General features: G+C 43.6%; 1 protein-coding gene and 1 non-coding gene across 3 annotated transcripts in view; one reads left to right on the forward strand and one right to left on the reverse strand.

Moving 5' to 3' along the window:
• The window catches only part of LOC143171995 (BDNF/NT-3 growth factors receptor-like), a 214,913-nt gene that overhangs the window by 66,452 nt on the left and 134,113 nt on the right, over positions 1–14,348 (reverse strand). The window lies entirely within an intron of this gene.
• On the forward strand, positions 10,089–10,202 carry LOC143172301 (U5 spliceosomal RNA). The gene has a single exon (XR_012997323.1). It is a non-coding gene; the product is annotated as a U5 spliceosomal RNA (small nuclear RNA).

Below are 14,348 nucleotides of genomic sequence, written 5' to 3' on the forward strand. Positions count from 1 at the left end.
TCATGTGGGCTTAAAGGCCACTGTGACCTGTACTTTAAAAAATGCTTACTAATAAATGAGCCATTATTTTTTGCCAGCATTAGAACTTGCCTTTCACCAACTGTTCTCATCAGGGCAGAGACTGAAACCATGAGGTCCTGTTTTGTTCCTGTTCATGTTCAGCCAAAACTGTCATTCAATCCTACCTCTTTGGGGATTTCTCTTTCCCTCTACTTCCCCAATAGCACTACAAGGCTGTCTCCCTTCCTTTACTAGAGAGAGGAGAAGTTTAGCTCCACATTACAAGTGTCATCATTTTAAAATGCTCATAAAACCCATTAACTTTTGTAGGCAGAGAACATGGCTAAAATCCTGGCCTACTGGAGTCAGCAGCAAAACTCCACTTCAGTAGAGGCAGGTTTTCATTTCATTCTCTTTAATACCACCATCAAAGACCTGGTGATAAACACACTCAACCTCTTAAATTTTGTTTGGGTCCTCTCCATTTTGAACACAGAACAGCACCGATGTTTATCCTAGTGGTAAAGAGACTTTTTTGTCAAGATCCTGGAGGACTTCACAAACAATGTAGAGTAAAAATAAATAAGAAACATGAAATACTTCTGTACAGTACACTTACAGCTGCTGCTAAATGCTCTTATATAAACCAAGCATTTAAATAAACAGCCTGTCCCATACCAAACTGTCAAATGCAAAACATAGCAAGCCACAGAAGTGATCTGTACAGAATGTTTGCAACTTGTCACACTCTATCCATCCCTGTTACCTTTCTGAGCTGAACTGAGTTACTAAATAAATAAAAAATGACAGTAAATGTGACTAAATGGGCACAGATTAAATATAAGAACAATCTAAGTAAATCAAACACGTGATGTGATGGAAATATGAGCTAAGGAAAAAAATCCATTTAGCACACTCAGGGTCAAGCCATAATGTCATCAGTGGCAGGAGATTCCAGCAGTAGATACACTGAAAAATTCAAGTCAAAATCTGCTTTCAGTTAATATCAGGATACAGCAAATTATCTCTGTTAAAGTCCAAGGGATTATCCTGGAATTACACTGAAGAAACAAAGCAGAATTTGGCCAAGGAGGTGGCATAACTGAATTACCAAAGACGTGGTCTCATAACATTTTATCACAGGCAAAGATACACAAAAGTTCAAAGGGTCGTTATATAACTTCCTCCTTTTCGCTCTAAATGGTGGTTGCCTTTGAGCTGCTATTTGTACTTTTAAAAGTCACTACCTATAGGTGTGGGCTTTCACCCCCCAGGAAACCTACCTTTGATTGTGAGGCTGAACAGAGAGGATCACACCACGTTCTGGACTGGGTCCCAACAAAATGGGCAGCTCAGGATCACCTGACTGCATTGAATTCACTAAGTTGGATGTGACTGATTTCAGCCACAGACAGCAAGACATTCAACGGTATAAGTGTAAAATTGTTTGTGTGCTTAATTAAAAAGGGAAATGCAGTGAGAGTGTAAAAGTGCTTTTTCCTTGGTCACAAAAAATAGGTCTAAACATTTTACCACCACATAGAATCAAAGAATCATAGAATGGTTTGGGTTGGAAGGGACCTTTAAAGATCATCTAGTCCAACACCCCTGCCGTGGGCAGGGACATCTTTCACTAGATCAGGCTGCTCAAAGTCCCATCCAACCTGACCTTGAACATTTCCAATGATGGGGCATCCACAGCTTCTCTGGGCAACCTGTTCCAGTGTCTCACCACCCTCAGCGTAAAAAATGTCTTCCTTATGTCCAATCTAAATCTACCCTCTTTCAGTTTAAAACCATTGTCCCTTGTCTTGTCACTAGAGGCCCTAGTAAAAAGTCTCTCTCCATCTTTCTTATAAGCCCCCTTTAAGTATTGAAAAGCTGCAATAAGGTCTCCTCGGAGCCTTCTCTTCTCCAGGCCAAAGAACCCCAACTGTCTCAGCCTTTCCTCATAGGAGAGGTGTTCCAGCCCTCTGAACATTTTTGTGGCCCTCTTCTGGACCCGCTCCAACAGGTCCATGTCTTTCGTATGCTGAGGGCTCCAGAGCTAGACGCAGTACTCCAGGTGGGGTCTCACCAGAGCAGAGTAGAGGGGCAGAATCACCTCCCTTGACCTGCTGGCCATGCTTCTTTTTATGCGGCCCAGGATCTAATTGGCTTTCTGGACTGCAAGTGCACATTGCCGGCTCATGTCCAGTTTTTCATCCACCGGTATCCCCAAGTTCTTCTCTGCAGGGCTATTCTTAATCAATTCATCCCCCAGCCTGTATTGATATTGGGGATTGCCCCGAGCCAGGCGCAGGCCCTTGCACTTGAACTTCATGAGGTTCACATGGGCCCATTCCTCAAGCCTGTCAAGGTCCCCCTGGATGGCAACCCTTACCTCAAGCGAATCAACTGCACCACTCAGCTTGGTGTTATCTGCAAACTTGCTGAGGGTGCATGCAAATCCCAATATCTATGTAATTGATGAAGATATTAAATAGTATTGGTCCCAGTACGGACCCTTGAGGGACACCACTCGCTACTGGTTTCCACTTGGACATTGAGCCATTGAGTGTAACTCTTTGGACGCGGCCATCCAGCCAATTCCTTATCCATCTAACAGTCCATCTGTCAAACCCATATCTCTCCAATTTAGTGGCCAGAATGTTGTGGGGGGACCGTATCAAAGGCCTTACAGAAGTCCAGGTAGATTACATCCATAGCTCTTCCCTATGTGACCATTAAACCATCTAAGCTGACCTTTTGCACAACATGGAGCATAGTTTTGAGTGAACTGGCTTGTATTTGGCAGGAGAATACCTCCAGAAAGGGGTTGTGCCAGTCTTGATTTGAAAGTCTGTGCTATTATTTTTTTTTCTCCTTTTTTTTCTCCAGCTTGTCTGGCTTTCACCTCCCTCATTGGCTTTTAGGAGACTTTCTCTACTAGTTTAAACATCCTTTTAAGGTCTTGTATTTTTTCATTGTGAAGGAATAGATATACATAATCAACATTCTTCTTGGTCTTCTTGGTAAGGCAGAGAGATGGAAGCCCCTCCCTGGAAGGCATTTTGTCCAGTTTGCCAGTCATTTTTATGGCTCTTCTCTGGGCAAATTTGCAATATCCTTTAGAAAATAGTTGTTTCCAGTTGTTTTTTCCAACTGGAAGCCACATTCTTGTATCATTCTCCACAAGGCTGTAATACAAACATAAAATCAGCTCCCTACTTCTCTGTACATCCAAAGATCACACTAGTCCTTTTAAGGCTAGGTTTCCTAAAGAGCATGAAAATTATGCAATTGTGTGTGTGTCTCATCTTAACACCTCACCCAATTACAATATCACAAGTGCTAGAAGTTTATATATCTTATGAATATATCTTATATATCTTATGATATTAAATATGATTATTATGATTATTATTATTATTATGATTAAATATCTTATGAATATATCTTATGAACACAGCAGAGCAGAGGAGAAATCTCTATCCTTATGGATTGGCTGCAGCTGGGGCTCACTGCTTGATGAACAGTAAGAGCCACAGGAAACAGGCTCCATCAGCACTGCTCACTGAACTACTAACACTAGAGACGTTTAATGGGTGACTTGAAGAAGGCGCTTCCATGGGCAGTGGTCTTCCTGGAAGAAGAACTAGAGACACCTATGAGAAGAAAACCTGTAGTCAAGAACTACATCTGATGATAAATCTGATAAATTTGTGTTGTTATAGCTAAACCTTTCAGATGCTCTGTTTACAACTTAAACCCTCCCAGGATCTATATTTTAAACCCCAAAGTTTTCGTTGCCTTGACTGAGAATTAGACTTCCTTCCATGATATAGTGCTGCAACTCCTGGGAGGGTGCCCAGATGACAGTCCTTCTCCCCCACAGTGGTGGGGGCACCACAGCTCTTGCCAGCTGTAAATTAATTTTGCTGTAGCTAGATTGGCACCTCTCTGGCTGAAACTCAGTGTTTGCTGTCTTTTAGATTTTATATTTGATTTCTGGTGAGTGTGATGGTGTGCTCCCCTGCCCAACCTGACCTTTTATCTCCTGTAACCCTCCTCAAGCGATAACTACCAGGGGCGGTCGTTAACGGATGCTGATAGTGATAGCTGCCTCCATTCAAAGTGGATTTGGGAGCCAGATAACAACACAATAACCAAGGGTTATTGTGAGAAATACGCCCACCTAACCACAGTTATCAGTATGCAAATATGACTATGAATCAATCATCTTACCCCTATAAATAGTGAGCAGCCCAAGAGCCCTTTGAGCTCTTCTGCACGGCAGTGGGCTGCACGCCAGGATCTCCCCTTGAGTAGGGACGCCTCTCAAGGTTACTCCTCGAGGTTGAGAGTTTCCTTGCCGCAACAGATCCTTGGTAAGTGACTAATAGCATGCTAAACTTTGAAATCTTAGCTAAGTGATATAAAGGATTGATTGTGCATATATAATCCTTTAGACATAAACTGTTGACCAAGTCTGGGACTAGGATTAGATCCAGCCGCACCTAGATTCCTCTCTGAGAAGGAGTTTAGAAAGCAAGGGGGTCCTTTCTGAACCTCACGGCTCAACAGGAGGGTCTCCCTGACAGTTTTGTCTGACCCTGTCCTCTATGCAGTAAATAATCAAGTGTACCTTGCCATTGAATCTTGTTAAACCACTGTCGCATTTACCATTGAACTTTGTTAACTCACTGTTTTCTGTCAATAAAGCGTATTGTTGGTTCTCTCTTACGAGTGAAGTGCAGTCTCGCTTCCTCCGTGACAGTGAGGGGTATTATCTCACCCTTTTGATACAGTAATTTATTTATTTTATTTGGCCAAGATCCTTTCAGTTTGGGTACAGATAGGCATATTGCCATGCTCTGTTAGATCCTTAAAATCAAAGAGGAACTACTTGATAATAAATTAGAATAGCAATGCTATCGTTGTTTTAAATGCATGAGCATTATGAGCTAAATTCACCTTTCAGGAAAACAAGAATACTGAAGTTGACATTTTTTTCAGGAATGAATTTGACCTTACATAAGAAAACTAAGGTATGCAAAGCCCTCGAGCCTTAGTAACTTGAAATTGGTTTCGATTTCAGTGATAAGTATGTATTAAATGTAGGTTTGATCTATTATGTGCTAAAACAACTGGGATATATCAGAATAACGGAAAGTTAAATTTGGCTCACTGTGTTCAAAATAAATGGCAGATATTATTCAGTCTGTATTTTCTCTCTTTGCTGCTCCCAGCCCACTACCAGCTTTCCAACACATTACAGTAAATCAACTCTAAGCAGAAAACTGTGCTGAATTTTTGACCATCCTTTGCAATTGATTTGTAAATGTGAATCTCAATGTGCTGCTTTGAAAAGATTACTGGTTGTAGAACTTCAAGGCTATTGCATGTGAGTTGCTATAGAAAATGCCTGCTGATGTTATTTTATTGTGGTCCCTCTTCCATGTTTAAGTTAACTGGAGACAATGATCTCACCAGCACCCTTCTAGCTCAGAGCAGGAAATCCTTTCCCTCAGCATGATACTAATCTTTTGGGATCTTCTGTGCTGCAGAAATAGAAGCACTCAGCAAAGGATGGGAAAGTACCATGTTGTGTATCTCCTAGGATAGACGCTTGTGGGACAAAGGGCTAATAAACATACTGGCTTCAAAGTATTAACTCTTTTCTGCTTTTGTTTTCAGAAACAGGCATAGTGTGAAAAGCATCCCAGGATCCCAGTTTGAGAAGCAGGACTTGTAAGAAACTTCATACATTCAAGGACTGAGCCATAGTCAAGCTGTGGATTGATAGTGGGAACAGCAGGACTTTCCCAGATCATTTCCCTTGCAAAAAATGTGACATATTTTCTCTTCTCCCCTCTTGGATTTGCATGTATTTTCATATAATACTGACAGATCTAGCAGAGAATATGATAAATCTCCTTCCATTAAGTTGATAGTGTTATCTTTCAGCTGACATTAGAGATGAAGATAAAGCAGAGACATTTAATGCCTTCTTCGCTTCTGTCTTTAACACCAATGATGGGCCCTAGGACCCCCGGAGCCCTGAGTTGGAAGACCGTGACTGGGGTTATGGATAAGCTCCCAGTTGACTTTGAACTTGTACGAGATTTGCTGCTGCAATTGAATGCACATAAGCCTATGGGGCCCGATGGGATTCATCCCAGGGTATTGAAAGAGTTGGCCGATGTTATTGCAAGACCTCTCTCAGTTATTTATCAACGGCCTTGGGAATCTGGAGAGTTCCCAGTTGACTGGAAGCTAGCAAATGTTATTCCAATTTTCAAGAAGGGCCAGAAAGAAGACCCTGGTAATTATAGGCCTGTCAGTCTCACTTTGGTGCCTGGTAAAATTATGAAGAAGATTATTCTGGGAGTTATTGAAAAACACCTGAAAGACAATGTAGTCATCGGTCAAAGCCAACATAGGTTCATGAAGAGAAAGTCATGCCTTACTAACTTAATATCCTTTTATGATAAGGTCACCCATCTAGCGGATGAAGGGAAGACAATGGATGTGGGTTTTTTGGATTTTAGCAAAGCTTTTGATATGGTCTCTCACAGTATCCTTCTGGACAAAATGTCCAGCATACAGCTAGATATGTACACAACATAGTGAGTGAACAGTTGGCTGAAGGGTTGGGCTCGAAGGGTTGGGCTCAAAGAGTTGTACTAAATGGGGTAACATATGGCTGGTGGCCAGTCACTAGTGGTGTTCCCCCAGGGCTCAATTTTAGGGCCAGTTCCCTTCAATGTTTTTATCAATGACCTGGACACAGGACTTAAGCGTACACTAAGTTAAGTTTGCTGACAATACTAAATTAGGAGGAGCCGTTGATTCCCTCAAGGGTAGAGAGGCCTTACAGAGAGATCTTGATAGGTTAGAGTGCTGGGCAATCACCAATTGTATGAAATTTAACAAGGACAAATGCCATATTCTGCACCTGGGATGGTGTAATCCTGGATGTACGTATAGACTGGGGGGACAAGAGGCTGGAGTGCAGCCCTGCAGGAAGGGATCTGGGGGGTTTGGTTGATGGTAAGCTCAATATGAGTCAACAATGTGCCCTGGCAGCCAAAAGGGCCAACTGTATCCTGGGGTGCATTAGGCATAGTATAGCTAACCGGTGCAGCCTCACCTCAAGTACTGTGTGGAGTTTTGGGCTCCATAATATAAGAAGGCTGTAGAAATATTAGAATGTGTCCAAAGGAGGGCAACAAAGATGGCGAAAGGACTAGAGGGCATGACTTATGAGGAGTGGCTGAGGATACTAAGTTTGTTCAGCTTAGAGAAGGCTGAGGGGTGCCCTCATTGCTATCTACAACTTCCTCGTGGGGGGGAGCAGAGAGGGAGGTGCTGATCTCTTCTCTCTGGTGTCCGGTGATAGGACGTGAGGGAATGGCTTAAAGCTGCATCAGGGGAAGTTCAGACTGGATATTAGGAAAAAGTTCTTCACTGAGAGGGTGGTCAAGCACTGGAACAAGCTCCCCAGGGAAGTGGTCATGGCCCCAAGCCTGTTGGTGTTCAAGAAGTGTTTGGACAATGCTCTTAAATATATGGTTTAACATTTAGGTTGCCCTGTGTGGAGTCAGGAGTTGGACTCGATGATCCTCGTAGGTCCCTTCCAACTCAGGATATTCTATGATAGATTCTATGATTATATTTTTCTACATTTCAGACAAATAAGAAGGAGGCCTCCTTCTTTGTTATTTTATTTTGTACTATGCATAGAGGGTTTTAAAGACATTATTATTAAATTTTGGGCCACTGAACATGTACATTTTACACATACTGAGCATTTCTACAATATAACATGGTAGCAGAGTCAAAGACTTAGCAGATTCCTATAAAGCTGTATGCCCCTCTGTTTCTGTGATCTTTTAGATTGTTTCTTTGAAACATTAACTAATTTTGCCCCTTTCAGTTCAGAAGGTTCCAATGCGATATAAAATTAGGCTTACAAATTAAAGTGACTATGCCACTGGCATTTTTAGGATTCCTAAAGTTGAGAAGCTTATATAATGACAGTGCCTGCACATCTTTCACTTTTTGAGTCTGTTCGACAATGTCAAATAAGTTTGACAAGGGAGCAATAGTGTCAACAACATACAGTCCCTTGCAACAGGTCTGCACCAAATAAAGCCCAGGGCTGCTTTCCCCTTAGCAGATCAGAGGCAACACCATGCTATCTAGTTAGCACGTAGCCTGTCTGTCCAGCTAGCAAGCCAAACACAGGTAAGCAGGGGACATAAAGCAGGAGCAGAGGGATCCTCAGTTCCACTGCAGCCAATAGAAATCCAGGTCTGCTGCTCACCAAAGTTCCCTTCAGACATCTGTTTAAATAGGGGCTTTGTAAATTTTCAGACATGTATAAATCCCCTTCCACAAGTAAATAAAACTTTATTTTAGTGAAGAAGAACACACACAGATGCATTAATCAAAAGTCAACTATATATGTCATGTCAGCAGCTAATGAATAACAAAGACCCATACTCCTTTATGGTAATGATAGCTTCCTACAGGATCCAGCATGTTAATGAACTGTCAGAGCTCCAGTACTAACAGTGAAAACACAAGCAAACAATGACCAAATAGGACCTTTTAAAGCTGTAGCCCATGACGAGGCTGAGGACAAGTTCAGACTCTGCCATTAGGCTTTCAGGACCTAAAAGCATCTTGTTTTTGAGTTGATAATTACAGTGTGCTGAGCCAAGCAGCTGTCACTAAGGAACAGGAGCTGCCCAAACACAGCAAAATGCATAGAAGTTTACTGGCTGATTTATCACACCGTAATTAACTCAGTTACTGCCTTTTGAGACGTGGAAGTGAAAGACAGAAAGAGGGAGAAAAAAGAAGGAAAGGGAACAAGAGGTTCAAAGAGCTTTGAACATTTTGTCCCAGTTTCCAAGAAAGAGGAAAACGCTAGGAGAGATTCAATTGAAGAATGCCCTCCCACAGCCCACTGTTTCTGGAGAAGTGGCTGTTGGGCAGATATACAAGAGACGTATTTCCCAAAGCACACAGATGCAGTCTTTGCAGAGATGTGAACCCTCCCTGAATGGCAGCGCACATGCATACCAGAGCAAACAAGAATGGCAGAAAAGGATGAATGAACTTCATTCAGGATCTGACATACTATGTCAATATAATGAACGTGACAAACAGGAGTGTTACACTCATAAGCAGGCTGAGTTGGCAGCTCCAACCAATTAGTACCTGGTTAATTTTATGGTGATAACTAATACAAATGTATGATATTCTATAAAGCCTTAATAGATATTACCATAAATCATACCCATCTTTCTCCCCTGTTCTCTTTATTCCCAGAAAGTACTTACAGTTCATGGGAGGAAGTGAGTAGGCTGCTGCCTGGAGAAGGGAGACAGGATTTTCTCTGAGACAGAGCAGCTTGAAGAGCTGCAGAAATTTGCAGCGGAAACACAGGCAGTGTCCACCCCAAGTAGAATGGTAAGTTCAACCTCTGGAGAAGGGGAAGGATGGAAGCTGGTGACTTCTGGCACCAAGGGGAAGGCTCCTGCCCCACCTAAGGGCTTACAATGGCAAAATAGGTTCACTGCCCTCAAAGTTGAAGAGGACCCACATGTACCTACAAGCAAAGGACCTGGTCCACCTAACCCTAAACCATGCAAGACCACCAGGAAGAAACAGTGAATCATCATAATGGGAAAATCTCTGCTGCGGGGGACAGGGGCACCCATCTGCTGACCTGACCTATCAACTAGAGAGGTTTGCTGCCTGCCAGACGCCAGGATCCAGGATGTTGTGGAAGGACTGCTGAAGCTTGTCTGGCCCTCTGACTACTATCCCCTGCTTTTCTTCCATGTGGGCACAAATGATACTTCCAGGGGAAATCTGGACAGGATCAAAAGTGACTACAGAGCTCTGGGTGTGGTAGTCAAGGGCATGGGGGCCCAGGTGGGCCAAAACCCTTTCTGGGAAATCAACATACTTGGCTGCCTCTCTAAAGTGCCTGTACACTAATGGACAAAGAATGGGGAATAACCATGATGAGTTAGAGATCTGTGTGTAGTTGCAGAGCTACGGTCTTGTTGGGATCAAGGAGACGTGGTTGGATCTGGTTTCTCTTCAGGTCATATAAATCTTTTGCCTTTTATAAAAGATTTCTGTGGAGAGGAACAGGCATGAGTGTCGAGGAATTCTATGACTGAAGTGTTCCAATGGAGGGATACGGGCTCTTTTGGAAGGACAGGCTGGGAAGACGAGGAGGGGGAGTTGCCTTATATGTGAGAGCAGCTGGAATGCATGGAGCTCTGCCTGGGGATGGAAGAGGAGCCAACTGAGAGATTAGGGGTTAGGAATAGAGAGGACAGGTAAAGATGACATTATAGTGGGTGTCTGTTATAGGCTGCCTGACCAGGAAAAACAAGTGGATGAGGCCCTCTATAGCCAGCTAGAAGCAGACCCTGGTCCTCATGGGGAAGTTCAACCACCCCGATATCTGCTGGGGGGTCAACACAGCAGGGCATAAGCAAGCCAGGAGGTTCTTGGAGTCCATCAATGACAGCTTCCTCCTCCAATTGATAGGGAAGCCAATGAGGAGAGGTGCTCTGCTGGACCTCATACTCACCGACAAGAAGGGGCTTGTTGGGGATGTGAAGGTCAAAGGCAGTCTTGGCTGCAGGGACCATGAGATGGTGGAGTTGAGGATCCTGAGGGCAGGGAGGAGGGTGAAAAGCAGGCTCACAACCCTGGACTTCAGGAGAACAGACTTTGGACTCTTCAAAGAACTGCTTGGTAGAGTCCCATCGGATAAGGCCCTGGAGGGAAGAGGAGCCCAAGAAAACTGGTTAATATTCAAGGATCACCTCCTCCAAGCTCAAGAGAGGTCCATCCCAACGAGTAGGAAGTCAGGCAAAAAACCCAGGAGGCCCGCGTGGATGAACAAGGAGCTCCTAGCCAAACTCAAAAAGATGAAGCATACAGAGGATGGAAGTGGGGACAGGTAACCTGGGAGCAATATAGAGATGTTGTCCAAGCATCCAGGGATGCATGTCTGAGCATCCATTTGGCTAAAGCCCAAATGGAATTGAATCTGGCCAGGGATGTCAAAGACAACAAGAAGGGCTTCTATAAGTACATAGGTGACAAAAGGAAGACTAGGAAAAATGTGGGCCCATTACTCAAAAAGACGGGGACCTTGGTTATACAGGAAATGGAAAAGGCTGAGGTACTGAATGCCGCCTTTGCCTCAGTCTTTACTAGCAAGACCAGCCTTCAGGAATCCCAGGTCCCAGAGACTGGGGGAAAGTCTGGAGTAAGGAAGATGTACCCTTAGTGGAACAGGGTCAATTCAGGGAATACTTAAGCAAACTGGACATACATAAGTCCATGGGCCCTGATGGGATGCACCCATGAGGGCTGAGGAAGCTGGCAGATGTCATTGCAAGGCCACTCCTGATAATCTTTGATCGATCATGGAGACTGGGAGAAGTGCCCAAGGACTGGAGGAAAGCAAATGTCACTCCTATCTTCAAGAAAGGCATGAAGGAGGACCCAGGGAACTACAGGCCGGTCAGCCTCACCTTGATCCCTGGGAAGGTGATGGAGCAGCTAATCCCGGAAACCATTTCCAGGCACATGAAGGACAAGAAGGCCATCAGGAGTAGTCAGCATGGATTCACCAAGGGGAAGTCATGCTTGACCAACTTGATAAACTTCTATGATTAAATGACTGGCCTGGTAGATGAGGGGAGAGCAGTGGATATTGCCTACCTGGACTTCAGGAAGGCTTTTGACACCATCTCCCATAAGATCCTCATGGAGAAGCGGTTGATGTATATGGGCTGGATGAGCAGACAGGTAGATCAAAAGCTGGCTGAACAGCCCGGCCTAGAGGGTGGTGATCAGTGGAACAAAGTCTAGCTGGAGGCCAGTAGCTATCAGTGTACCCCAGGGGTTAATACTGGGTCCAGTCCTGTTTAACATCTTCATTAATGATCTGGATGATGGGGCAGTGTACCCTCAGCAAGTTTGCTGATGACACCAAACTGTGAGGAGTGGATGGTATGCCAGAGGGTCGTGCTGCCATCCAGAGGGACCTTGACATGCTGGAGAAATGGGCTGACAGGAACCTCATGCAGTTCAACAAGGAGAAATGCAAAGTCCTGCACCATTACATGCTGGGGGCCACCCAGCTGGAAAGCAGCTTGGCAAAAAAGGCCCTGGGGGTCCTGGTGGACACCAAGTTGAACATGAGCCAGCAATGTGCCCTTGCAGCAAAGAAGGCTAATGGTATCCAGGGCTGCATTAGGCCTAGAGAAGAGAAGGCTCGGGGTGGGGGGGGGGATTTTATCAATGTATATAAATATCTGAAGGGAAGGTGCAAAGAGGGAGGCAGGCTCTTTTCAGTGGTGCCCAGTGACAGGACCAGAGACAGCTGGCACAAATTGAAACACAGGATGTTCTTGTCTGATCATAAGGAAAGACTTTTTTACTGTGAGGGTGACTGAGCACTGGAACAGGTTGCCCAGAGAGCTAGTGGAGTCTCCCTCCTTGTAGATACTCAAAAGCTGCCTGGACATAGTCCTGGGCAACTGGCTCTAGGTGGCCCTGCTTGAGCAGGATGGTTGGACCAGATGACCTTCAGAGGTCCCTTCCAACCTCAACCATTCTGTGACTCTGTGAAAAGTACTGATTTATTGATCCACTGATGGAATTTAAAATGAAATTGATTGCAATAAAGTTTTTTATTTTCTTTTAAACACATGCAATTCCAATACTTTGCAATGGAGCCTGAAACACTGTATTCAGAAACAGATATCTGGCGAGAGATCTAAGAGGGAAAGAGAGTATGTGAAATTATTTATGGGAAGACCTTTTTTGTCCTAGACAATTTAAATGTCCCTCTTTATTGGACAGATGCTCAGTGTGGTAGAAGATATCTGACTCAGTTTATATACTACGGCTGTTTACCTGATTCTCTTTGCTAAAACAGTAATAACACAAAGATTTGGACCACCATGGCAATGTAGCAGAATGCAGAGCGTGAGCTCTGCACATCTCCCAGGAGCACCATAGCAAAGTCTTGAGCCCTCATCCTGCAAACATTTATGCACAAGCTGAACTTCACGTACCGTGATTAGTTTCCCTGACACCATGTGGGTTTCATTGCAGCACACAAAACCAAACACAGACTTATGTATTTTCAGGATCAGGGCCTAGTTAGTACTAGTCAGCTGTGAGTTAATGCTTCTGTACTTAATATGCAGCTTACTAAATGTGAGAGAATTCTGTATTTGGTACAGTTTGGGGGTTTGTTTTTTTTTCACAGAACACCATGTATGTTGTTTCGGCATTAATGCTGAAAGTGAAATACTGTGTAGTCACTGATGTTTGTTTGTTTACAATGTTTAATGCAGCTGGGAGTGGAGGTACAGGAGCCTCATTTAAAAGCATGTCCTTTTATATAACATTAGAGAGCTCTAGTGGACATGTTGCCTGTTTGTGATTCCCTAGTGGCTTCTGTTTTTCACAGGAATTAATGTTCTTATCACAATGCATCTATATAACATTTTTCTTGTGCTGATCAAGTATCAGCAATTTGGTGACTGTTTAATGCATTCCGTTGCTTATGCTATGCCAGATTATTCAAATGCCCTCTGGTAGAAGAGATTATGGGTTATTTCTAATTACAAAATAGTGCCACACAACAAAATTATGGTAAGAGACAACATCGGGAATGTATAATAAAAATGCAGGAAAATGTCTCCTGTTGCACTGCAGGAAGATCCTTATGTGGATTGTGCTTAGCGCAATCATCAAGCTGTGGATTAGCGTTAATGTTCACAAGACAAATAGGTAGCCTGGCATCAGCCTTTACATCCTTTGAAGTCCTGCACACGCATATGCATGCACGCACCCATGCACAGATCAAGGAAGGCGCCTATTATAGTGTTTTAAGCTATGCAAAACTGGAGGCAAAGGTTTCTGACCTAGATCGTATGCCCTTAAACTACAGTTTGTGCTGTGAAGCTAAATCAGTCGGGATACAGATATGGATATCACTTAGTTGCACATCCAACGCTCACCAACTGCACTGGGAATTTTTAGAATGACTTCTCAAAGAAACAGATCAGGCTTCCAGCAACACTTCAGAAATGTATGTACAAGTTCACAGCATAAAGAGGTAGAAAGAACCTTCCTGAAACAGTTAACGACCTTAATGTACAGGTGAAAAATAGTAAGTAGTGCAGTTACTATTAATTACAATATTCTTTAGATAATTTTTCAGTTATTTGCTGCAGTGTTGATTGCTGCTTCAAAAATCAGCATTTCATATTGTGGTGCGTTAAACCCAGCCAACAGCCTCT

The sequence above is a fragment of the Aptenodytes patagonicus genome, chromosome W (assembly GCF_965638725.1).
Source record: "Aptenodytes patagonicus chromosome W, bAptPat1.pri.cur, whole genome shotgun sequence".
NCBI classification, from domain to species: domain Eukaryota; kingdom Metazoa; phylum Chordata; class Aves; order Sphenisciformes; family Spheniscidae; genus Aptenodytes; species Aptenodytes patagonicus.